Here is a 27,935-nt window from a genome sequence, read left to right on the forward strand (position 1 = left end):
TTTTCATATAGAGCTGCTTATATTCTCCTCATACGTCATCAGAATTATATACTGTTAGTCTGTGGCACTTCGTTTAATAAGAAGAAAACGTTAATCAGCATACTTAACATTTTCACGTGTTTTTATTATTAACACCAGGGAACTTGAAATCTATGTGAAGAAATAGCTGAACAATACATATATTCTTCAATAGCTTTGCATCCTAAGAAAACGGGATGTTTTGTGATGGTTAATATCAAAACTATTTAGGGTCCAACAATAAGAGAGTTGGTATTCGACCTTTTTACAACCCTAATTTAGAAGCAACTGAAGTATATTTCAGTTTATTTGTTTGTAAAACAAGTATTTGATACCAGTTTAATGGAATAAGTGAATCACAAAAAGTTATAAAATAAATGGGAAAAAGTACAGAGGCAAACAGGTCAATATAGGAATCACCATCTGGTGTCCCCCATTCCTCTCAATTTGCTCTTTTTATCCTTCCAAGTAAACATACAAATCATTTTAGAAAAAGGGCTATAAGAAAGGAACAGAAAAGTGAAAAATATATGATAGAGTATCTCTAAAGAATCAGTACATTTGTCTTATTTTCTCATCTACGTGCAATACTTACTAACTACTTCCTTTATTTTAGAGACAAGCTCAAAACAAACCAGGCAACAATGCTTGTGAACCAGCTGACTGAACACCACAGCATCTAGACTGGGAAGTGGGCAAGCTCCCACCTTTTAGTTAACACACAAGACAAAGGCCCAACACACTTACCAATTGGTACCTGTTCAGGCTGGCTGAGAGAAACAAATGCTGACGTGTCATCAATCCAGGATATCTCAATGTTACCTGCAATATTGAATTAAAAGCAAAGTAAGCATTTAGCCATTAAGATAGCTATCAGATTCCATTTGTATATCTGATATATTTCGGAACATCCATCAATTTAAAGAGAGATGAGGTGTTAGTTTAAAAGATGATCAAAATCTCAGCACTAAAGAGAAATAAAACTTAAATCTATCACAGTAGCTACTACAGTTAAAACTTCAAGAAAGCAGATAAACCAGGACAACCAGAAGAATCTTTAAAAGTTTGTTTTAAAAACAAACAAAAAAAAATCCTTCTGGATTAAATCCTGAGGCAGTTTATCATTCAACCCAATCTCCTGCCAGGGTTAGAGACTTTTTTCCAATCAAGATCAGGAGAAGGGAGTTCCCTGGTGGTCTAGTCATTAGGATTCGGCACTTTCACTGCTGGGGTCAGGATTTAAAATAAACAAACAAATGAAAACTAATGAAGACTTAAATAAATGAAGGAATATGCCAGGTTCATGTACTAAAAGACTAAAAAGTCCATGAGCCTGGTATATTTTTTAAAAGATCACTAGTAAAAACCAGAGACCATGTGTGTAAGAAATAAGAAAAATTCACTGTTGATCTCAAGGCCAGGGAAAGAACTCAAATAAAGAAAAACAGGTAGAGGATAGAGGATGAGGAAAAGAAGGCATCAGAGAGAGGAAACCAAGACAGACCAATACAGAAAAGAAAAACACGGAGGGACAGAAAGCAGTATAGTGGCACAAAATGACTTTCACATACAGAGACAAGTCCTCTGCAAAGGCGAAACGCAAAGAGTGGAATGCAGGAGAGCAGACAGAGGCAGGAGAGGAGCAGAGGGCTGGGAGCTGGAGAAAACCCAGGGCAAGCAGACATCTACCCACTACCCTCTTCCTGAAAAAACACAGGAGACTGGAATTTTTTTTAAATGGCTAAACATCACCAGAACTTAGTGATGAAAAAATGTCTTATTATCTATTAAAATTTTTGAAGGCTTCGGAACACTTGAAAACTGCTTTGCTTCTCCTTCACAGGAAAGAACTTTTACTTCCTGCTGCACCATGGGGTGCCAGGACTTTCTCAATTACAAAAGTCACAACCATGACTTCCTTAGCTCTCTACCCTGTGTGTTTTTTTTAGACAAATAATATTTGGGGGCTTCCCAGGTGGCTCAGTGGAAAAGAATTCACCTACCAATGCAGGAGATGTGGATTCAATCCCTAGGTTGGAAAGATTCCCTGGAGGAGGAAATGGCAACCCACTCCAGTATTCTTGCCTGAGAAATCCCAGGGACAGAGGAGCCTGGTGGGCCACAGTCCATGGGGTTACAAAGAGTTACACACGACTTAGTGACTCAACAACAATATTTAGCGTTTCTTAAGTAATTACTCTAGGCCACATACTTCTGAATGCGTTCCATGGATCAGCTGATTTGATCATCCTGACAAGCCTATTAAATAGGCAGTACCATTATCACCATCATCATGTCCAAGGAGGAAACACAAATACAGAGAGGTTACCTGTTCAATATCACACAGCTAACCTTTCTTTAATTAAAATGAAAAATATTCTACTCAGAGCGTCCTGCTGAATTTAGCCAATTAAAGCTTGAGTAAATAGGGGTAAGAGCAACACAAGATGGGAAACAACATCAAAAACTTACCAAAGGAATGTGCTGTGAAATCTAACTGCATTTAAATTAAAAAGCAGGACCAGAATTTCAGAAGTCATTTAGACTATCTGCAAAGATGAGGATAACTTGCTAGAAACACACTTGTGTTCATTTACGTTCCTAAAAATTGCACGATGTTTTGTACTTATAAAAGCTAATATATGTTTATTTTAAGAAATACTGAAAAGCACAAAGAGGAAGAAAAACTCCTATCTAAAATATTCAGTGATAAGAGCATGGTGCATCCTTTCAGTTTGATTTCTAAGTTCAACAAAAATGATGTTAGTTATATAGGAATTCTACTTTGTATCTGCTTTTTACCATAGATGCTAAAATATAAACACCTTACCATCTTTTAACAAACTTCAACTCTTTCTAAAACGGCTACATGCTAAGCTGTTGGGGACACATTAACATTCACTAAACATGCTTATTATTGGACAATCAAGTCTTTGCTGTTTCCATTTTAATCACAAATTTCCAGAGATGACAGTTTAAATACTTTGTTAAAATTAAGAGACACTGCTGAAGACTTACAATCAGAATGGCCTTTATAAACCCTAATCAGAAGACTGTTCAATTGAATCTAATGGCCTGACCTGATAAAAAAGGTAACAAAAGAACCTACCTCATACTTGGTCCTCTCAAACATCTGTGCTTATCTGCTGGGCTATTTGATATCAAGCAGCAACTGCCTGCCCTTATGAAACAGGTATTCTCTTTCAATTTCACCTTAACAATTATTTAGCCTAGACTTCTTCCCCATGGGTCGTAAGGGGCTAACTGTTCTTGATTTCCATGGATATAGATGAATAACAGTGCTCTACTGTGGGATGCTAGCAAAAGGTCCTCAGGTCATATTGGCATAAGAAAGCAGCATACCAAGCTCCAAAAACTCTCCGAGTGAGATGAAAACTTTGCATATTAATCCTCTTTTATGTCCAAGCTAAAGCCATCTATATACTTTGACCACCTAGACCGTAAGAAGAGCAGGACCCTGAAAGGACATCTATACTTATGCTTGACTTACCAAAGGCACTGAAAAGCTGGTAAAGGTCGCTGGTTTTCCATTCTTTGGGGAATGTCACATGGAGGACGTGATCACGTTTAGGCTGCACTACAAAACAAATTTTTGATGAAAGGTTGATGGCTGAAAAGCGGACAGCTGACCAGTGGTTCGTCAATGAAACTGAGGCCAAGCTAACTTGGAGAATGATTATGAGAGCCTTGCAATTACCAAATGAGCCCTAACGTTCATGTGTATCCAACTTAAAAAAAGAAATGCACTGTCCAAACTGAATGGATGTGCTTGAACAGACGCGGTCCTGTCACAATCTTGATTTCTAATCCCACACCCACCACGTGACTGCGACACAGAGCAAGAGACCTAACTACTCAAGCCACTCGTGGTTACAGACTGGGGACAACGAGACTCAGCTCACAGAACTGCTGCGAGGACGACAGGTTTGAGCATTAAAACTAGGACGATGTCCTCAAACTTCTACTGCAGTGATTATTATCACCGTGTATAAAGCATAATTCCTCTGTTTCTATATGCCTATGGCATATATTAAGGCAATTTACCAAGGCTACAAAAACAGCAATGGAAAAGAACAATCGGAAGAAGCAACAACTACCTCTCAAACAGCCTGGTTGTCTGAGGTCTTCAAAAAGAAAAAAAAAAAACCTAACCACAAAACTTAAATATATACATACTCAAATAACTGGAAAACAGAAAATGTACTGTTATTGACACAGCTAGTACATCTTGAAATCTATTACATATACAATTTTTTTTACAGAAAATCATGAACTCAGAGTGCTGAGTGAAAATGAAGTAATGATGAGAAGATATATATTTTTTTAAATTCAACTCATGTATAAACTGGAAAATGTAAGTAAAGAGATGGGTTAATCAAGGCCCAAGGGTAACATTAACTTAAGCGTACTATTCATATCAACCACAAAATCACTGGCTATTTTTAAGTGAATAAAGCTCTTTCTTCAGTAATTCTGTTCCTGTTCTCCTTTCCAGACCACACACTTAAATGTGCAGATGCAATGAGAAAATAAAAAATTCACTTACAGTCTGGTCCTTCCAAGTTTAGATAGGGGATATCCATGACTCTCATAAGAAATAACCTACCAAAAGAAAAGGAAAATGGATAATGGACTAACTTCTATTTAAAAAAAAAAAAAAAACCAGCTGATATAAACATCTAGAAAATTCTTTTGTAGAAGCTCCTTAATTACATTACCTTATTTCTAAAATCATTTTGAAGAGTCTTAAGATCCACTTCACATTTTTCTCTAGAGCTAAATATTAGTCAGACATGACTGAGCACACTTCTTGAGTCTGAAATATTTATTACAAATAGAAAACAAAAACTGGTATCCCCAACACCTACAACAGTTCCTGGAGCTGTTCCTGGAGTAGTTCAGGAGCTACTCAATAAATATTAGCTAGATGAATAAAATTAGTCATCAAAGAGTCAAAACAAAGTCCTCTGCTGAGCTGCCCTGTTAGTCCAGAGAAACTGAGAGAAAACAAGTCCTACAGTGTACTGACCATCTTAACCCCCGTGAACAACTGTCCCCACAAATTGTAAAGGTAATCCCTATGGACTGGTGTTTTGTGAGCTAGGAATGTGTCACCAATGTCTTTCTTTTCTTCTTTTTTTAAAGTGAAATGCCATCATTGGATGAGTACTGATCTTACTGGGTGAACTGTCATTACTCCCATTTAAAACATATTAAAAGCATGAAGCAAAATAATCCTTGGTAAAAACAAACAAAAAACCTAACACACTGATAGAAACCATAGCAGTCATTTATGTATACTTTTAAAATGGATACAAAGGCACTTTTTAAAAGAGTGCTTCTAAATTACAGCTCTCCATAATGCCATTCAATTTGCTTTTATTTGCACGATTGTGGGCAAAATATCAGGCATTCTGTTGTCTGTAAGATGATTTTAATGAGTTTTATTTAGATAACGGCATATTGTGAATTTCTGGTAGGGACTGCATTATACAGCAAATTAAAAAGGCAATCCAAGTGCCCAACAAGCAATTAGTTTGGCTTCACTGACCTGCAATTAAGGCACATTATTACCAGGCATTCAAAAGCCAGGCAGGGCATGATCCAGTTTACAAATGGAACCATCAGCATGAATACCACTGTTCTGTGAACGCCAGAAAAAAAAAAGTCCTGGTACTCTGCGGTTTGAGGACTTGTTGCCTAGCCTACAATTTAATAAACCAAATCCTATGGCTAAGAAACCAAATTTATTTTTAGTTCACTAATTTAGGCTCAAGTGTACTATTCTGGATCTGGTAGCTGGTTCACCCAGTTTAATCGATACCGCCTGCAACGCCAGAAAACAATGAGACATATAAAAGCATAGATTCCCCTCGAAAGTGGTTGTTATTACTACTGACAACCAGAACCTGATGAGTTAGTCCTGAGTTAGAAGGATCAATAATTTTATGGTTCACGTAATTCTCAATTCTCCATTTAGTAAATTGAGAGATGGCTCCCAACTCTAAACCAAAAATACAAAAAAAAAAAACCAAAACAATTTTCAGTAAAAGTTGAAGAAACATATCAACCACTATAAAAATAAATTGTGTACCCAAATTTCAACAGAAGAATAAAAACTGAATCAACAAGATGTTCACTGCTATACCTTCAAAGGCACCAGTAATCAAAATCAACCTCCAGATTCAACAACCTATGTGCGTGGGTAAATTACAGTTCATCATTCCAACAGAATTAATTTCAAGATAACTTTCAAAAAATTCAAAACATCAGTAACTTGTAGGGCAATTTTTAATTTAAAAAAAGCACAAAATTTTATACTATTGTGACAGCTTTGTAAAACACTGGTATCATTAAACCAAAAATAAAAAATACTCCCCACTCCCTGCTCTGAAAAAAAGCAGCCAATGGTTCTGGGAAACTGAGTTTTGTTTTTCAAAAATCCTTTTATGATTATTTTTTAAACTTAAAACAGAGGCTACCAGAACTGCGAGCCCCAGGGGTAATAACTAGAGATTTCCTTAGAGAAAGTTCAACTGAAAACACCAGTAGAATCAATCCGTATATCCTGTGCACTACCCCACCTGCTGTGGGGAGACAAATATAAAGAAAAATCACAAGTTTGAGTGTTCAGCTGCTTTATTTCTTTTAAAAATACTGTTTTCCTCTTAAGGTCATGTGGCCTCAACAAGTTTAGAAAATCTAATGTATAAATACAAACAAGGGTGACATTTAAAAAGCAGATTTCCCCAATTCTCTCACCATGTAAATATATATTTTCTTAATTTTAAAGATACATTTTGTCAAGCATTACACTGGCTGTTTGTCCTTTAATATTTCATCTCGATTATAAGTATCATTTCTGTTCAAACTCAGTAAAAATTTATTCTCAGCAGAAACACTCAAAAGATTTTTCTTAAGTTAGTTAATCCTACACTACCTTGTTTGCTTACTCAATACTTTAACTAAATAGAAACCCCTTCCAAATGAATTATATTAATAGCCCTTCTCACTCATCCCTCCAGCTTCATGTTTGGGCTTTACAGAGAAGCAAATCACCCCAAACCCTGGAAGAACACGCAAACCAATCTGTGTATGACTTGGCTGACTGCACCCCATGCAACTGGGAAACCAATTCTAAAACTGGAGCTGAGCATCTGTGGAACAGAACCAAAGTCAACTCGCCGAGGGCCTCCCTCTCCTTTTAGGCCAGACAGTTTGCAGGCCACTGCTCTGGAAGCATCCCCGCCTGCCCTTTTGAGGGAAAATTAAAACATTTCATTGCATGCATGCCTCATACTGACTGGCTGTCAGATGGCCTACACTGACACCCTGGGATGATCTGATAAAATACCTCATGTGTGGCTCATCTGACCGAACAGTTTTCATTTTAACGTAAGAGAAATGCACTAGGCGAGCAGAAATACTGACAAGCACATGAAAGGATGCTCCTTCCCTGTGAACTGCATTGAAGAACAGTCTCTCCCAGAAGGCCTTTCATCTGCAGATATTGGAAACACACTCGGACCATTGCTTGCAGGAAATGTTATTTTTATTTCAGTGAAGATTCAGGGTGGCTATAATTTGGTAGAGACACACAAGACTGTGTGGGGCCCTGGCCACGTTCCTGCAAGCTTCCTGATGAAACACTATTTTTGCACTTATTCTCTGAAGGACTGACAATGATTCTGTCAAAGACTAAAATTAAAGTTCCCATCTGATACAAGGGCCAATCGTACATTGGGATTCTATCCCAGTACACTACATGACTCATGTTCACATTCTAGATGCTATAAAATAAATTCTACCCTTTGGGGCATCTGTCAGTTTTTTAATGTTCTGTGATGACACTGGCGATGTTGTTTAGCGCGGCTTTCAAACATCCCAACAGATCCAAGGGTGGAGCACAGTACACTCCGGGGTCATTCACTCAGCAGACTGGATGACTTCAGCTCAGCCTCTTAATCGGCTCCACAGAACAGGCTGTGGACAATGTCTTTATGTCCAAAACAGCCACCCGGCTCTGCTGCCCATATGCTGCATGGCACTCATGGAAAGTCATCTGCTGACATTCTTTTCTGACCATGGCAGTGTGACACTGATCCAGACTATGTTAGAAGGCTTGTAGTCACAGGAGAATTTCATTTCAGACATAAAGCTTCTTAGGAGCCTAGAAGCTTGAGCACTTATCAAAATGTGTTTCCCCAGATAGGCATCTTGATAGAAATGCAAATTCCTGGGCCCCACCCACTTAAGCCCCACTGACTCAGAACCTGGGAACTGAAAATCACTGGGTTCACAGAAAAAAAGTATGTTCAAGACTGTGTTAATTTCCACGAATGATGATTCACTGATCAGCTGGGTAATAATGACTTGTCTCAACTTCTCCAAAAAGGTATTAGTCTCAATGATTTGTTTGCAGTAAATCATTTTGACTTAAGAGAAACACAAAACTATTAAAACAAACACCAAGGACTACCTCAACATCCAGGCAGCAATAACAAGGCTTCCACCATTCCCTGAAACCAGGAGGTCAACTGTGGCAAACAACTAGGTTCTCTGCAAGATGTCAACTGGGGGAAACAATTGCTGACCACTGTTTCCCTCATTTTGAAGAAGAATGTAAAAAAAGATGGCGTAAACTACTCTCTTGGCAATTCACTGGCAAAAGTCCAACCCTTTCTGTAACTTGGCAACAAAGCAGCCCCTCCGCATCACAAGCTTTAGTCAATAATACGGCCTCCAAGGCTGGCACACACACACACACACACTGAATCTCCAAACTTGTCAAAATTCTCCGACCTTACCAACACGCTTCAGACCCCAATTCTGGCAAGCATGAGACACAATGAGCAGCTCAAAAGAGGTACACTAAGATCAGAGGGTATTCTTTGATGACACAAGAGCGTGTCTTGGACTGTGGCTGATCTGAATCATTTGCAGTTGTCCAATGTGAAAAAGGATGGCAAAACAGTGCTGGTATTAACCTGTTTTATGCAGCTGTGCTCAAGAAAACAAGAAGGGCAAAGGTAACATTCAAAAATGCAGACAGGAAGTCCTGAAGGTGATTCAGGAATATTTTGCACCGAGGCTCAAACCTCTGGGAACCAAAGAGATCATTACAGTTCGTTAAAATTCCGCATGACCGAGTCTACGTGTAAAGCCAGTAATTCTATTCAGAAATGAAAGGAAACAGTTCATTTAGCTCCTGCAGCAGCATGGTTTCCACTGCTGCTAAGTGATGGCAGAAAAAGACTGTGGATCAGTGACTTGTACTCAGGGCCACTTAAAGAAGCAATCGGCAGGACTTCCCTGGTAGTCTAGTGTCTAAGACTCTGCACTGCCAGTGCAGGGGGCCCTGGGTTCAATACCTGGTCAGGGAACTAGATCCCACATGCTGCGAGTCATGATCCCACAGGAGTTCGAATGCCACAACTAAGGATCCCGAATGCCGCAACGAAGACCCGGCACAGCCAAATAAATAAATTTAAAAGAAGAGAAGAAAGAAAAGAGACAACTGGCAAGAAACCAGTAATACCTGTGCACCTGACAGAAGGCCCGACACACAGGTCAGGTTATAAGAGGACCAGGATGTCCCACCTGACAAACCACTGAAGACCAGCAATGCGATGCTGCTGACCACCGGTTTTAACGTCTTTGGAAAAATCCTTTATTGAATTTTTTTAAGTTACCAAATCATAAACCAGTACAATCTCAATTAGCAAATGAAATAGAGATAGAAAATTAGCAGGAAACACACCAAATGACAGCTTTTTTTTTTTTTTCGTTTTGGCTGGTAGAATTACAAGTGGGTAATTTGTGTTTCAATCAGGATAAAAATATACTATTTTTTAAAAGGACAAGGTTCCTGACTAAAATAAGTGTTTGTTACGGCGCACTCAGCCTCCTCTGATCCTCTGGCGTCTAGAGGACAGGCACCGAGTCCTATCACACAGGGAATGAGGAAGCAGCTTTTTCCTACTCCGGCGGCTTACCCTTGGCCAGCATGGGAGTAGAGACAGATTCAGACCCAAAGTTTCCCCATTACCAGTCTTACACTAAGAGCCTCACCATCTCTTTGCCAGGTACCCCCTCACGTGCGTGTGAGCTAAGTCGCTTCAGTCGTGTCCAACTGTGCAACCTCGCTGGGCTCCTCTGTCCGTGGAATTCTCCAGGCGAGAATATTGGAGCGACTTGCCATTTCTTCCTCCGGGGGATCTTCTTGACCCAGAGATTGAACCCACGTCTCTTACATCTCCTGCACTGGCAGGCAGGCGGGTTCTTTACCACTGATGTCACCTGGGAAGCCCATACCCCCTTCACATCGGCTTTTAACCTGAGCTCTTCCCACAGCCTCATGTGAAACTGAGCCTACAGTCCCCGCAGGAGCCTCTAAGGGACAAATGAGGACTCGCGTCCTCAACCACCTCTAGTGCAAGAACTCGGGATGTAAGATCTCAGATATAGGCTTTTGTTGGCTTTTTTGGCAATGCTCTAAGGGCTGATTAAATTATAGCTTCGTGCAACGGGGCAGAGTCCAGATATAAGAAATGAGGCTGCTCTCTGAGAAGAGCTTTGGGTGGACTGAGGAAAGCAACCAGGATGAAGGAGCAGAGAAGAGAGCCATGCTGCTACAGGTCAGAGGACAACCTTCCCACGTCTGCAGCGCAGAACCAGCTGCTCCCAGGCCTCCGGCCTCACGGTCACACCTGCCCCCCACACACCAAGATCACCATCAGGGAAACCCTGTGAATCGGCCCATCCTAGGGGTGAGTGAGATAATGGTGTCTGAATACAGGACCTTTATTTCCTGTAAGGTCAGATCTGTACACACACACACAGGCCTGGATGATCTAGGATTTCTGATGTCACAGCCTGTCTTCATAAGAGAGGACAGTGTTTACTCTGGTTCTGCCTGAGCAAAAGGAAAACCCTCCAGGCCCCAAACTTTTCATTCTTCCACCTAGAAACTCAGTATTTCATTTAATGAGTAAACATGCGCATTTCTTCAAGACTACATATCTCTTCCTAAAAAGCTCTACCTCAAAGAACAGATTTCCAAGCAAAACTGTACTCCTCTTATGCCACTACAGACCGGAATACGGAGATGCTGAGTACAATCTCATCTCAACACGATTTGAGTGGTGAATTAATTTGCACCTAACTCCAAGTCCCAAGCCTTCCAGAGGAAAATTGAAACCTTTAACGACTGCCAGCTCTACTGTTCTTGCAAATGGTCTCGGTATTTCCTTCAGGGCACAGCAGTAAAAAGCACTTCATGAGAACCGTGTATGCAAAGGCTCATCATTATACATATTTATGCGCCATAAAAAACTAATTTTATCATCCAGGATAGGAAGCATGCAGACATCTCTCACAAAATAAGCTCACTTATTTTGCTCACTAAAGCTCTTGTGTAAAATAAGAGGGCAACCACTGGGTAGAGGAGAGTCCTTGTGGCACCAGTTATTTTCATTTCACTCAGGGTGGGGGGAAGAGGGGTGCACGTGCAATTTCCAATCTAGTCACTTGATATCTTGACAAATAGAGAGTTACCCAACATTTGTCCCAAAGCCAACTCATGTCCCTTCTCAGAGATGTAATGCAAGAAACAAGTGTGTGTGGGGGGGGAGGGGGGACAGTGCGGGGAAGAAAGGCAAAAGGAAAGAAAGTCAGCAGCATGTTTAAACAGTCTCCATCAAATGAACCATATCAAATTACATCAAATAAAAGTGTTAAACTAAACATTGTACAAAGGCAACGTCTGCTGGACCTATAAAACAGCAGATTGCAAAATGTCAGAGGAAACTGGTCGCACTCGATCCGGTGGTCCAAGTCAACATCTTTTAGAATCACTGCCCAAACCAAACATGCAGAGAAAGAAATCTTTCAGCGATACTAGCATTGTCTCTTAAGAAAATGTCCTACTAACTGTTGAGCTGTCTCTTTTAGAGAATGATGCTTTGGAGGAAGAATCCTATCCCCAGCTGAGGACAGACCTGGGTTGTCCCTGACTCAACTGTTTCTGGGGCCCGCGGCAGATGGCCTCAGCTTGCAAATGGGGGACCTTATTACCTACCTCCTCAGGGATGCTGTCAGAAATTATAGTCGCTGTGGGTGAAACACTCTGAACCATGGAAGATGTTCAGTGGAGAAGATATTTGGCAGCTAGTCTAAACTCCTTCGTGGCTCAACCAGTAAGGAGTCTGCTTACAATGCAGGAGACCTGGGTTTGATCCCTGGGTTGGGAAGATCCCCTGGAGAAGGAAATGGCAACCCACTCCAGTATTCTTGCCTGAAAAATCCCATGGATAGAAGAGTCTGGCGGGCTACAGTTCATGGGGTTGCAAAGAGTCGGACAGGACTAAGCAACTTCACCTCTCTTCACTTCTTTTCTTGCAAATTTCTTAGGGTAAATTGCTAACCTCTGACTCATATAAATTAACTGTGAAACAGACTTGGAAATAACCATGACCTATCTGCTTACAGCCAGGGCCAAGGCAAGGCAAGGACTACCTAAGAACACGGGCTTTACTACCAACATGCCTATAAACAGGCCTCCAGAAAGCGAGGTCCACAGCCTAACTCCCAAAGCCTCTGAATGCTGCCTTATTTGAAAAAAGGATCTTAGCAGATGGAACTAGAAATTAGGTTAAGGACCTTACATGAGGACATATCTTAAACTATCCAAGTGAACCCTAAATACCATCACAACTGTCCTTACAAAAGAAAGAGGGAGACAGGATACACACAGAGGGGGAGGCAGAGACTGGAGTGACATGGTGACTAGCCAGGGAGTGTCAGCATCCCCAGGCGCTAGAGAGGCAAGGAACAGATCCTTCCCAGAGCCTGTGGGAGAAGCACAGCCACACCTATACCTTAACTTCAAACTTCTGGCCTCCAGAACTGTGAAAGAATAAATGTCTGTTGTTTCAGGTCACCTACCACGCTTGTGGAGATTCAAATAGGAATCACAGGAAACTAAAATGATATCCTGCTAAGAAGGAGGCAAGCTGCTTAAACATATATCCAGGGACTGATTTTTTCTAACCTCTACAAATTGTAATGATAAACAAGTTATTAAGCTAGAGAGACACATACTTTAAAGCAACCAGAGCCAATACAAGGGCAGAAGGGGCCCACGGGGCTAGCACGCCGAGCAGAGGTGTGTGGCGTGGGTTTCCCTTAAGGTGTCTCTAGAAAGTGGCCTTATGATAAAGCCACAGAAGCAGCTTGCCTGATCAATCTTGGGAAAATAAGGTTGCACGGCAGAAATTAGGTAAGGCAGTATCAGTCTGAGGCAAGCACCCCTTGCTGGGAGAACTCAACGACTAGTTTGCAAACAAGCACTAGTTTCCAGCCTTAAGAAGCCCCACGCTCAAGGCAGGCTCACCTTGTCCTTCACCTTCATGAGAATCAGGGCGTCACTTTCAGGGCAATCAAACCAAGCCAATGCTTGGAGATTATTTCCATCCTACTGATTTGGGAAACCCAAGGTACTGTTTCAATAGATTAAGATCTCACTGAAGCAATGAGTTGCTCAAGAAGAAACAGCTCACAAAAGGACAAATGCATCGACAGAAAAGCAGGTGAGAGGTTTACCTGGGGCTGAGGGGAGCAGGGGGATGGGGAATTACTGCCTAATGACCACAGAGTTTGTTTGGGGTGAGGAAAAAGTTCTGGAAACAGATAGTGGTGGCAACTGTGCAACACTGTGGATGTACTTACTGCCACTGAATTGTACGCTTAAAAATCGTTAAAATGGCAACTTGTATGTTACATATAGTTTACCATAATTTTTTTTAAAAAATGCATAATGTCACATACCCCAAACCACTGAATTGTACACTTTAAATGGGTGAATTGCATGGCGTGCAAATTTATATCCCAATAAAGCTGTTAAAAAAAAAAAAAAAAAGAAACCACTTTCAAAGGGTCACTTAGTAAATGCTACTTCTTTACTTTCCTCTCCCAATAAAAACCTACAACTAGAAATGCTGCCCAGCCCAGACTGAGATTTAACCATATGCCTCAAAGGGGGAAATAAAAAGCAAAAAGACATACATGCAAATCTTCCTGAGCACCACTGAGTTACAAGCATGCTTTATCCCGCTATCCCTCTTTTTTCTGATCAAGGCTCATAACTGAATACAAAGCCCACCTTATAAGAGGCCTACAGTACTAAAGATATGATTATATGGTATTTTCTTTAAAAATGAAAAGCTCTCCATTTGTTCCCAGCATTTGGTCAACAGAAGTCTTCAAAGTATAAATGTCCCCAAAGCAGTGACAAGCTGACTGAGGCCTATGACATGTCAGGCACTGTGCATTTTATACACATTCTCCCGTGGCACTCTGACAGCAACCCTATCCAATGGGCACCATCGTTCTCAACTACAGATGAGGAAGCTGAGGCACACAGAGGGTAACTTGCTCAAGGGGGTCCAGGTATAAGGAGCAGGGCTGGGATTCAAATCCAGGTACCTGATCCCACAGACCACAGCTGCTCTCTACTACACAGGACCCTGAAGTGAGGCAGTTCTACTGGAGAAATTAACCAAATGATTTTAACACATGAAACGCATATGGAAACCCATTATGCTGAGCACTGTGACAGTCACAGGTAGGCCTTCCCAACAGCACAAACTGTATTGCACCTCTCACTTATGTTGTAAAGCTGGAAAGCTCTTGAGGGAAATTACTCTAACACTTAAAACAATGGACTCATGGGCTTCACTGGTGACTCTGTGGTAAAGAATCCACCTGCCAATGCAGGAGATAAGGGTTTCATCCCTGATCTGGGAAGATCCACGTGCCGCGGAGCAACTAAACCCATGCAACGCAACTACTGAGCCCACAAGTCACAGTTACTAAGCCCAAGCACCCTAGAGCCCATGCTCCGCAATAAGAGAAGCCACTGCAATGAGAAGCCCGAGCACTGCAACCAGAGTAGCCCCCACACACCCCAACTAGAGAAAGCCAGAGCAGGAACGAAGACCCAGCACTGCCAAAAATAGACAAATTAAATTATTAAAAAAAAAAGAACCACAATGGACTTGATACCCAACATTACCAGGATCTCAATGAAGACATATTGGCTCCCTCACCCAGGATGCTAAAACCCAACAGCAATTGCTGGGAGGCTTCCCAGATGGCACATTAATAAAGAATCCACCTGCCAATGTAGATGTAAGAGACACGGGTTTGACCTCTGAGTCAGGAAGATCCACTGCAGGAGGAACTGGCAGCCTCCTCCGGTATTCTTGCCTGAAAACCCACAGGCAGAGGAGCCTGGCGGGCTACAGTCAGCGGCGTGACAGAGTCAGACACTCAGGCTGAGTGCCTGAGCACGCGCGCAGGGCAGACCGGCCTCGCCCTCCTGTTGCTCCAGCGCCTCTCACTCCTCTGTATGAGAAGAGGCCGGCAGGACCGCAGAGGGTAAGGTGAGAGCCGCCCTGCAGGGGCCAAGTACTGCTCTCATGAAAGACAAGCAGGATCTGCACTTCCGGACACGTGGGTCACCAGTGAACGACATGGTTCAACGTGAAGGGTGGCTGCTGGTAACTGAGACAATAAGCGTGGTTCCGTCCAGCACCAGTGAAAGGAGGTTTCGCACGGATCTGAAGTATTTTGTTTTTCTACAACCCTTCAGTTTAAAAAATCTCTCTGATATTAAAGGTGAAGCACAGGCATATTAGCAGAAAGAACTTACTGCCCGCACATGACTGCTCTCCATGGAGGAAAAGGGAGAAGACATCAGTGTGCTTTATCTCAGGCGCCGTAATCATTCCTCCTACTCGCCACTTATCATTGTGTTGTGTAGCTATACAACCTTCCATAAATTGCTGGATTCATCTGCATAACAAAACTTTCTAAAATGCTTCAAATCAAAGCAATCTTGCTTCTATTATGTACCAATCTGACAGACTTCATTGTCCTCTGATTTTTCCTAAGCAAACACTAAAAGGTGAGTACAGGGAAAGTGGATGCCTCACATTTGCTCCAGTTTTAAATCAGCACTTCAATCCATTTTCTTCTCTATCATGAAACTTAAAACAAAAACACATGCTGCTACCATTATCTACTGTTTTGAATTTCCCAGCATGTCAAATTCTCTTGTACTTCAGGAAAGGAAAATAATAGACCCTGGCCACCTACTAAGTCTGAGGAACTATCAAAGTCCTTTAGCATCTCATGTGACTTCTATAACTTACATGGGAGGGGGGTAGTTCCAGTCCTGTTTTTACAGAGGAGGAAATGAATTGTCTTATCTTCAGCTTAGATGGAACACATGGCCCTGTCATCCTAGGAAGATTCCCGTTGAAATTCAGAATGCTGTGGGACTTCCCTGGTGGTCCAGTGGTTAAGAATCTGCCTTTTGAAGCAGGCGGTGTGAGTTCGATCCCTGGTCCAGGGCTAAGATCCCACATGCCTCATCACCAAGAAGCCAGAACATAAACAACAGAAGCAATACTGTAACAAATTCAAGAGACTTCTAAAAGAAAATTAAAAAAAAATCAGAACACTTGTGCCAAGCATGACGCAGCTGTCCTTTACAGTAGAGTGCAGGCACCTCTTCCTTTTTAATCCCACTACTTAGAGACTGGCCAAAATAAGATACATGTTCATTTCCTTCCTCCTTCTAAGAACTGAGAAAAATCGAAAATAACCTTTCCCCAAAACCCTTCATAAAAGGTTATCTATTAATACAAGAGCGCTCAAGGTGTCTTGCAGAAACAGATGGCTGTTAATAAAACATAACACTGAAGTCTGATTATGTGCTTTCTGTCGTGCAATAAAAAGTATAAGCAGAAAGTATTTTTAGCTCCTTCCGGGCCTAAAAGGATTTGACCAAAGGATCTTCTCTAAGTCTGGTTTTCTATGCATTGATGAAAACTGACCAAGGTCATAAAAGAAGGTAAACCATTTCCTGAGCAGAGAGCCTGCAACATAGAGGAAGAGCACGCTGCACACAGCCTGTCATTAGCAGTGGTCTCATCCCGATTTCCATCGTTCAGCAATCTTAGGACTTTCATTCTGAGTCCAAAAAAGAAGGGAGAAACACACAAGGAGCCCAGGAAAGGAAAGAGACAAATGGTACCCTGCAAAGTCCTGCCGGGACATTTCCCTGGACAAATCGGGCTTAGAAAGTGCCCTGTACTACACTCCATCTCTGCAATCTGCTCAAGCACCAACTGTCTTGGGATCTTCTCAATAGCTGACTCGGTAAAGCTTCCCCAAAAGGCACACCTAACACAGTCAGATGCTAATTTAAAATAATGCAGAAATAGGCTGGGTTTATCTCCACTCAAGGTCTACTTTTTAAACATAAACCTTGTGAGAGCAAAGCAAAATATTATTTACACGTGTAAGTCATCTCATGTCCACCCAAATTCTTATTAGGGATATGTGTGTTTGGTTAAGCTTACATTGAGAAAAGCCAGGTGCCAAAAAGAAGGCTGAGCGCCAAAGAATTGATGCTTTCAAACTGCAGTGCTGGAGAAGACTCTTGAGAGTCCCTTGGATAGCAAGGAGATCAAACCAGTCATCCCTAAAGAAATCAACCCTGAATACTCACTGGAAGGACTGAAACTAAAGCTGAAGCTCCAATACTTTGGCCACTTAATGCAAAGAGCCGACTCATTGGAAAAGACTGATGCTAGGAAAGACTGAAGACAGGAGGAAGAGTGTGACAGAGGATGAGATGGTTGGATGGCATCACTGATTCAGTGGACATGAGTCTGAGTAAACCCTGGGAGGTAACGACAGGAAAGCGAGGCATGCTGTGCTCCATGGGGTTGCAAACAGTCCAACACGACTTAGTGACTGAATAACAACAAAAACAAATAAACCCTCAGAAAGATTTAGATTCTTCTAAAATCAACTGCTTGAGATAACACTGATAGCAATTGTTGCACAGCTTTTTACAAGAGCAATTTTGAAGAAAAGTAACAAAATCAAGGTTTAATATCATAAATGAAACCTGCCTTTAAGTAAGAATGAGGTCAATATTGGTTTCCTAGGTGGTGCAGTGGTAAAGAATGTACATGCTGATGCAGGAGATGCGTGTTTGATCCCTGGGTCGGGAAGAACCACTGGAGGAGAAAATGGAATCCCACTCTAGTATTCTTGCCTGGGAAATCTTATGGCCAGAGAAGCCTGGTGGGCTACAGTCGAAGGGGTCACAGAGAGTTGGACACGTCTGAGCAACTGAACATGCGTCCACTCACAACATCAAAAGCAACTGCTTTTCCCACTTTCTTAACAGGTTCAGAATGGGTGGCTATACTTAACCAAGCTAGTCCAATATAGAATAAAAATAGTCCTTATTTTGCACTTTAAATCCTGCTAGGATCTTTTTCCCTTCAAAGATAAAGAAACAATTCTTCCTTCACAGATAGGGAAAAATAGAGAAAAAAATCAAATTGGGCAAGAATTTTCAGTGCAATATCACAGGAAGATTCCTAAATCTCAACTATTTTTGGTATGCATCTAGGTTTTAGCAAAAAAATAATCTGAATGGACACCAGTCCCATTTTAAAGTTAAGTTATGTGTTTACTGCCCAGTTCTTCTGAGTAATATCTTTGCCCATAATTAGCAATACTAAATTGATCTAGAAATATATAAAGTCTTATTTAAACTTTTAAAGGGCTTCCCTTGTGGCTCAGCTGGTAAAGAATCCTCCTGCAATGCAGGAGACCTGGGTTCGATCCTTGGGTTGGGAAGATCCCCTGGAGAAGGGAACATCTACCCACTACAGTATTCTGGTCTGGAGAATTCCATGGACTTTACAGTCCACGAGGTTGCAAAGAGTCAGACATGACTAAGCAACTTTCACTTCACTTAAACTTATAAACCAAAGCCTACTTTGACTGCTCTTCATTTTGGCCACACAGATAACTGATAAACAAGAGACATCCTCTATCTACCCCCATTTGCAACCATCACCTGACTTTATTAGGAGCTGATTTTAGTGCAGAAGCAGGATTGTTGTTTTAAATATTTAAATGGAAGTAAACATCTCCCCAGTTGCAAAATACTGCTGAATGACAAACTTAACATCACATGCATAAAAATGCCAGAAAGGCCACAATCCAAATGTATTTAGTGTCACTCACAGGTTCCACGGTTGATGCCATAAGCGGGCCTAAGATTTACAAAGATAAACACTGCCCCCAATTTAGAGTTAAGGGGTTAGAAAATCCCACTGTGAACTGGATAGATAGCAAGAACTTAACTGGTGGCAGAACTACTTTTCCATGCAGAAAAATTCAACTTAATTTTCAATATATACTACATTGTTACCCAATCCTCTTTGAAAGACTTTTTTTGAAGTGAAAGATGTTTTTGAAAAATCAAACACATCTACCTCTGAACTTCCACAGAAAAGAACAAAGATTTAAAAAGGAAGAAGCCACAGGATGACAGAATTCACTAACTCAGACTACAAAAATTCCAAACCTGTAGGAATCCAGATGTTTGGAATTAACTTCTGACTCTGCAGCATGGCACCTATGAACAAGCACTGTGATACCAGAATTTATAAACTCCGGAGGAGACGGCATTCTTACTTGGGAAAGCACTAACAGACATGTAAAATGCCGCATACAATATAAGGAAATGACGTCACCAAGCCGACCCTGAAATGGCTCTCTCAGAAATGGTGAGTGATGTGGGCTGCCCACTTCTGTCTGGCTCACCGAAGCCTCCCAGAACCAGCCCTGCGGAGAGAGCCGGGGTAGAGACGAAGGCCTGGGGCCCTGGCACAAAGCCAGGCTGTGGCCAGCTTGATGATCACATTCACAACTTTAGTCTCAACTGTGCCAAGAAAGCGCCAGCCTCGCTTTGAAGTGACAATCTAGAGATTCTTTGGAAATGCTCTGAAAGCAGACGTTTCCCTACAATCACACTGACTTCCTCCGACGGTGAAGGTGCAACTTCACCGGATCCATTCAGATGAGGGTTTGGGATGCAATGACCATCAAAACTGCTCCACAGGTTATCTCAGAAGTCATTTGTGTAACCAACATCTTCACAGAAAGGACGTTATTTAGTTAGGTAATAATGTAAGCATGAAGAATAATCTCACTTGTAAAGCCTGTTGGGGTTAGATAGGTCTGACTGTGTACACAGACACATACACAGAGTCTCCCTCGTGGGACATTTAAACTCTGAAGCCGTCAGTCCTTTGTCTTGGAAGAGATGTGCTACCTTTCATAATGTTTTCTAATTTTTTTTAGCCAATATATTGAATACATTCTTTTTGAAAAGGTCAACTTCTATTTTTCAAAAAACATCTGAGTCACCAGAGATGAGGAATATCTTATCTAAAAATGCCCAAGAGCTCCCAGTCACCCCTCACCAACATCCCAGATACTGGGCTTTTCCACCAAGAGAGGAGGCTGGGGCCCTGGGACTCTGATTACTTACTTGTTAAAAAAAGGTTCGATGAGTTTTGATCTGGCAGATACATGACTCTTTGGAGGACTAAGAAAAGAACCTAATGAAGAAAAGAAACAGAGTATCACAAACAGTCAAGGAGACAAAGCCTGAAAAAAATATCTTGAAAAAAAAAAGGAAAAAAATATCTTGAAATCAACAGTACGGTTCCGCAAGGGTAAAATAAGTGCTCATGTGGACCGAGTACCACAACCCCAGGTAAGCATTTGATGGTTCCTCCTGTGCACTCCCCAACCTCCACCCAGCCCCCTCCCCCTCCTCCCTCAAAACCCTCCCACTTTCTATTGGTTGAGTGGATCCCAGGGAAAGGGTAGACAGGGAAGAGTCCCCTCCGGACCATGGTGTGTTGACAGAGGCAGGTACAGCGTGTACCTAGGTAGTTGGCCATGGAGATGAAACACAGTCCTGTAATATAAGCATCATAGCCGGCCTCGTGGAGCTGCTCAGAAGCCGTGTCGTAACTCGGAAAGCCTTCTGCACTTTCTAAAGAGAAAAAAGAAAACACAGTCTTCCCAAGGTCATCACAAATCATGAAGACTGGTAAGCATGCTGCCCTGCCAAACCCAGATGTCTGTGCGGCAGAAACACCCTAAATAAGCAGAAAGAAAGCTATCTCCTTCTTAATTCTCTCCACACAAGACCTTGAGATAACAGAGTCACTGAAAATGAGGGCTTTGGTCTGGACTAGAGAAGTGTCTTGGTTACATTATCAAAGACTCAGCCCCAGGCCTCCCAACTGCATGCTGTTGGATGCTATTTACAACCATGCATAACTCACTCTTGTGACCATGACTCCTCCTCTGATTGGGACGCAAGGGGTATTTCAGAGCAGTTGTCCCCAATCTTTTTGGCACCAGGGACCAGTTTTGTGAAAGACAAATTTTCCATGGGGGTGAAGGTGGTTTGGGGATGATTCAGGCATGTTACATTTATTGTGCACTTTATTTCTATTATTATTAAATCAGCACCACCCCAGGTCATCAGGCATTAGATCCTGGAGGCTGGGGACCTCAGAGCAATGGCTAAGAGCATGGCCCCCAGTGTCCACCGTCTGAGTTTGAATCTCTGCTCTATCACTTAGCTGCTGTGTGATCTTGGGACACGTTGCCCCCTCCGGGCCTCTACCATGGTAGAAGGGCAATGACAATCAGAGCCCCCTTGTGAGGCTTTTGTGAGGATCAAATGAGCTCACTTAAGTAAAGCTCTCATGCCACGTTTGGTACATGGTAAACACTCTGTAATTGTTATCTGACAATACTCCAGCTCACCCTCCCCAAAAGCCAAAGATTCCCATCAAGGTTGGCAGTTCAAGTCAATAGTGTCCTTCACTATGTCTCCGAGCTCACAGATACAAAGATGGAAAGCACAACCAAGTCCAAAAACAGATCAGAATTTGCTGTAATGCTGCCCGTGCAAACACGGCACATCTTCATGGGAGAGACAGTTTTATGACATGCCTCTCTGGTCACAATGATATTCACAGATGCTGAGAGAATGAGGTTTGCTGAACCTGCTTTAGACTAAACTCTCCTTACTGGAATATTATGTAGAAATAACGGGATAAAACGGTAATTCATAAATAGTTATTTCCTAGAACCATTTTGTAAGTGAGTATCAAAAATGTTACAACAGAATCAAAAGCATGAGTGGAAATTAACAACGAAAAAGCTATAATTGTTTTTATATCAATACAATGCTCTTTAAGCAAGAATTCTTTAACCTCAGTAAGTATCGAATATTAGATTTTAAGCTTAAAAAAAAAAACTCTTTTAATGTGATAGCCAACTAAGTCATGGCCTCTATTCTACTACCAGCTGAGACACTTATTTCCAAAATCAATTATTTCCATTATACTGCCCATTATATTATTAGAGGAAAGGTCTAGGTTTTCTCCCCCCACCCTTTTCTTAATTCCTTTTTTGGACTATTCCAGAAAGGGAAGCAAATAACTGTATTCCTGGCTGCTTTAGGACCTTCCATTGTCAATTTCTGAGCCATTAGCCCTGTTATCAATTTCTCAGGAAGCTGCAGGCTACATCTAATGGGATGTTAATTACAATACCAGCAGCATGACTAAGATCAACAGGAACCAAGGAAGTAACTAACACCTGGAAGTTTCACCAAAACACATGGGTGGAACCATGGCCAGATAGGGCAAACATTTCCACCCCGGAGAAACGTCCCTCCCTTCTCTGGTTTTCCTCACCACTGCTGTCCAGTGCCTAAGCTACCTCTGAAGGAGGCAGAGGTGAAGCCCCCTCCTTCCTCATCTGTAAACCCAGTTCTTGGGCTTTCCTGAGACAAAAAGTATATTTTCACTCTACCCCTGACAATTAATCACCAGCTCTTTGTCTTCGCTTAAACCAAAAGGAAGACCCATAAAGTCTGGGGACAATTCCAAGATTAAGAAACAAAAAGTCCTGAAGATGCCATTGCTAAACTTCTTAATAAACAGGCTACCCAATCCTACCCGTGCAAGGTAGAGTTAGGATTAGAAGACCATCTTTATTTAGAAAACAGCAACTCAACCAAGGGTATGAGCAAGTTAATTCAGCCAAAATTTATAAATGTACAATTTATTTAGTTTCTAGAATAGTTTTACCTTTCTTCCATAATAGACATCCATAATTATCATTGAGAGTGTGGAGCTTTCTACGATCATTTATATTCTTACCAACTTTAGGAGGGTAAAAGGTGTCTCTTTTAACCGCTTTTCCAATTCTGCAAGGGATGTGTTGTTAATGATATCCTGCAAACCAGGAAACACAGGGAGGAGCTGTCATCGTCTCAGAGCAACATTTACTAGAGATTCATGAACAATCAGGACCAAAAAAAAAAAAAAAAAGTACCTAGTACTGCCCCCTTGTGTTCTTTAAAGAAACACAGGAGTCCTTCTTCTCAATATAAGAGAGAAACCACAAGTTTAATTTCCACCATATGGAAAGTACAGCCACATGAAAAGTTTTTATAGATGTGTTAAGTATCTACAGACCTTTGGCCAGAAAGCTATACTGTTCTGGCATTCATTTCACTCAGCCATATAAAGTCACTTCAGAAAGAAGCAAATGATTATATTTTTACCTGAATTCTCTTGATTAGACTATATACCCAAAATATGTAAAATAAGGAAAAGGAAAGAGTGTATGCATCTGTAATCTATTCAAAAATTCATTATATGTTTTCACATTAAAAATTTACATTCAGAAGGAAAAAACCCTCACAATTCCACTACCCAAAGACAACTGCTATTGACATTTGATGTATTTATTTCTAGTCTTTTCCTCAATTTCTTTTTTATCTTTTTTGTTTTTTCAGAGAACAAAAGGTGGTTAAGGGGAAGGTGTATTGGAAAATGACATTCATTAATTGACCAGAATTCTAAAGCTGTAAGCAGCAATCTGGAAAATTTCAAACTGTAATTTATCAATAATAATTCTGATTTTTAAAATACCTTAAAAGGTTGTGTGCTGGCCATCAATTTTGTATCCAAGAGCCTAAAAACAGAAGAATTTTTTAAAAAGGTAAACAATGGACAGCAATGTTCAAAATGTACTTTACTCCAATGAGTAATAGTGGACGGGGGCATTAGGCACATCAGTCATCTGCATCTCCACCACGTCGGACTGTGGATGAGGTCCCCTCATCCGGGCACTTCATCACAAGGCTGCGGGGAAGCCCACAGCCACTTCTAGAACAGAAGTTCCAGAGGGCGCGGGCTCACACTGACATCGGGGTAAGTCAAACATCCTCATGTGTTTGCACGTGGCTCAAACACTGCTGCAGGGCTGATGCTCCCAAGCTCTCATCCTCTCCTACCACTATCCAGATCTGTACCATATAGTATCCTAGAGGGTCAAAACCTGCATTTGCAGTCTCACACAACTGTTATTTCTCACTACTCTGCTTCAGAGATTGCAATAGAAAAAAAAGAGACACACACACACACACTCGTATGAAAATACTATTTCCTCTCACATAAATATGAGTAACTGCAGATAATTGGGCAGAAACAGTCTGGCTGAAAGAGCAACTGCTCCAAGTCCTCTGCAGACAGGTCCTCGGATACAGACTCTTGCTCTGAGGGCTCCATGCGGCTGACGTGGGATCTATCAGAACACACCATACTAACCATGGACAACACCAACAGGCTAAGGCACTGACAAAGTTGAGAAAAAGTTCTCTAGCCAGACAGTTTTTGACCGATGACAGAATACTACTCTCAACATATCCAACTCTATCCAACTATATATTCAACCGTCTTCAATACTCAACTGAATACCCTCAACTGGATGCTTCACTGTGACAAGGTTCACCCAACAGACAAGGCAGGTAAGCGCCAACTCAAGCAGACCTCACAGGTCCCTCAGACAGTGGGAGGCAGGATGAGAAAAAAAGCAGCTGCTGTCCATTTTCATCCTTGGGTCAAATTCTGATTTTTACATTTTAACAACAAACATCATCAACATTTATAAAAGCAAACCATCAGCAAGGTGGAGCTATTAAGCCATTTTCCAGCTTATGAAAACTGAATTGTGACCATGATCTAATGGTTTTAATAAATTACTGTATACCTTTGTGTAATTATGGATGCCCAGATGGCTGTTTTAAACCAAAGGCAAATCCTCAAGGAAAGCTTACCTGGGGAAAACACATGTTGTCACCTCCTTAAATTCATTTAAGTCCTAAAAAACAAGAACGTGACCTGTTATGATTTTACTGGTATATTTGCAATATTTAAAACAAATATTTCAAGTCCCATGGTTCTCTTCTCAAACCATGATACCAACACAGGCCCCTGAAGCTAAACTGTCAGGCCCATTTCTCACTAATATCTAAAAATTTGGGCAATTCCTCACTGATTGGGAATCATATGACCTGATACTAAAATTCTGCATAAACAAAATAGATATGTGAGCATTTTATGGCTGAAACAGAAGAGTTCGGGAAAAGGGTTTCTATTATATGTAGAAAACTATCAGTAATACTTCTCTTACACAACTCACCGTAAAGTGAGACATGTAGAGTTATTTAAATAAAATGGTTCACAGTATCTTGTGATAAAGCATAATGGACAAGAATGTGAAAAGGAATATTTATGTTTAACTGAGTCACTTCGCTGTACAGCAGAAATGAACACACTACAAATCAACTGTACTTCAATAAAATTCTTAAAAAAATAAAGTGGTTCATGCAGGAAATGGACATACTGTAAATTGGATCATACTTTTAATGGAAACACCACTGAAATATTGGTTAAAATGGCCACTAAAACAGAGACTTTCCAATACACATGATTCTTACTTTAACTACTTGGAAAATTGCTTAAGTGGCACCAATAGCAAATGCCTAAATTAGGCAATTCATTTCCCAAGTTTATTTGATCAGGAAGTCTAGAGCTGGAATGAGATTGCTCTCATTTTGAATTAACTTATTTATATACATAATTGCCATACTGCACTGCCTACTCATACTCCTGACCCACTGTGACTACAGTTCTCTTCAGCGTTATTCATGCTTCACAGGAAACTGCCATTTCCCATTAGCTTTTCGAGCCTGTAAATACAGTCTGTATTTAGCTAGCTTGAAGTATTTACCAGCTTTTCAATGGCTATCGTTAAATTAATGAACAATACACGAATAAGCGGTTTCAGTGCTAAGTCAAACAAAAAGACAATAAAGAGTGTAATCTCTCAGTTTAGAAAGTCTCACAAGCAAGAAAAAAATTAGAATTATGGCCAGTTCCAGGGTCAGCATATAGCAAGGTAGACCAATGCCTTCTAAAAGGTCATGCTGAATGAAGTAGCAAGACTTTTAAGAAAAGACTCTTCCCCTAAAAACCTGCCCCCAAATATAGATTCTTTAGTGCACTTTTAAATACAACATTGGTAACAGTGTATGTAAAAGTTCTATCATTTTAATTAGGCTTGTTCCTTTCCTGTCATCACTTCTTCCAAAGGTGGATGGAAGAAAACCATTTTCTCCTTCTGACAATGACAGAACACAAAGAAGTTATATAACATACTCGGGCCTTAGTAATAAAGCAAGGGATAAAACCACTTACCGGGGGGAGGAGCCAAGATGGCGGAGGAGTAGGACCGGGAGACCACTTTCTCTCCTACAAATTCATCAAAAGAATAACCGAATGCAGAGCAAACTTCACAAAACAACTTCTGATCGCTAGCTGAGGTCATCAGGCGCCCAGAAAAGCAGACCATTGTCTTCAAAAGGAGGTAGGACAAAATATAAAAGATAAAAAGTGAGACAAAAGAGCTAAGGACGGAGACCCGTCCCGGGAAGGGAGTCTTAGGCGGCCTTGCTTGGGCTAGGGTCCGGGCCTGAGTGCCCTGAGGACAATCGGGGGGAGCTTCTGTGAGGTGCCAACTTGAACTGTGGGAGACCAAAGGAGAGAGAGAAAATTGACCGGCCGGAACACACTGCCGGCCGTTCGCAGAACAAAGGGACGGGGAAAGTCCCGAGAAGAGCTCGCAGGCTGCGGACCGGCCCAGCCCCGCCGGAGGCAGGAGGCAGGGGGGAGGGGAAGGTCGCGGCGAGACACAGGGCGCAGGCAGCCGACCAGCGCGGGGCGGGGACTGGGGCTGGGGACGCGGAGGGCGGAAGGCGCGCGCACCCGCCTGGCGCCAGCGGAAACTGAGACTGGGTCCGCGGAAGGGAGTGGGTGCGCCACACCTGGGGATAGCGCGCCCACCAAGCCCCTGGCTGCCTGGACCGCTCTGACGGGGAAGGCACAGAGAGCAGGCGCAGCTTTTCCTTCCGCGCTTTTGTGTAACACCCGAGGGCTGGAACCTCGCGCAGCGCGGGGCGCGCTCCATATAGAACAGCCGGGAGCCTGAGCAGCGCAGACGGAGAAAGCAGCGTCAGCCCCTTCCGGCAGCGCCAGCCCGCCCCCGCAAGGCCAGCCCCTCCCCGCAGCGTCAGCCCCGCCCCCGCAGGGCCAGCCCCTCCCCGCAGCGTCAGCCCCGCCCCCGCAGGGCCAGCCCCTCCCCGCAGCGTCAGCCCCGCCCCGCAGCGCCAGCCCCGCCCCGCAGCGTCAGCCCCTCCCAGCAGCGCAACGGAACTAGCTACCTGAATAAGAGTCCGCCTCCGGCCACCTGTGTCAGGGCGGAAATGAGCCTCTGAAGAGACCGGCAAACAGAAGCCAAATAAACAAAGGGAACCGCTTCAGAAGGGACTGGTGCAACAGATTAAAATCCCTGAAGAAAACACCGACTTCACCGGAAGGGCCCTGTAGATATCGAGAAGTGCAAGCTGGAACGAGGAGCTATCTGAAACTGAGCCGAACCCACACTGACCGCAACAGCTCCAGAGAAATTCCTAGACATATTTTTACTTTTTTTTTTATTTTTCTATTTTTTCTAAGTAAGGAAAAAAAAAAAATTTTTTTTCTTTTTATATTTTTCTTTTTTATTTTTTCTCT

General features: G+C 42.0%; 1 pseudogene; it reads right to left on the reverse strand.

Annotated features, from left to right (window-relative positions):
* The window catches only part of LOC122691402, a 193,642-nt pseudogene that overhangs the window by 123,543 nt on the left and 42,164 nt on the right, over nucleotides 1–27,935 (reverse strand).

Source organism: Cervus elaphus, unplaced genomic scaffold (assembly GCF_910594005.1).
Source record: "Cervus elaphus unplaced genomic scaffold, mCerEla1.1, whole genome shotgun sequence".
NCBI lineage: Eukaryota > Metazoa > Chordata > Mammalia > Artiodactyla > Cervidae > Cervus > Cervus elaphus.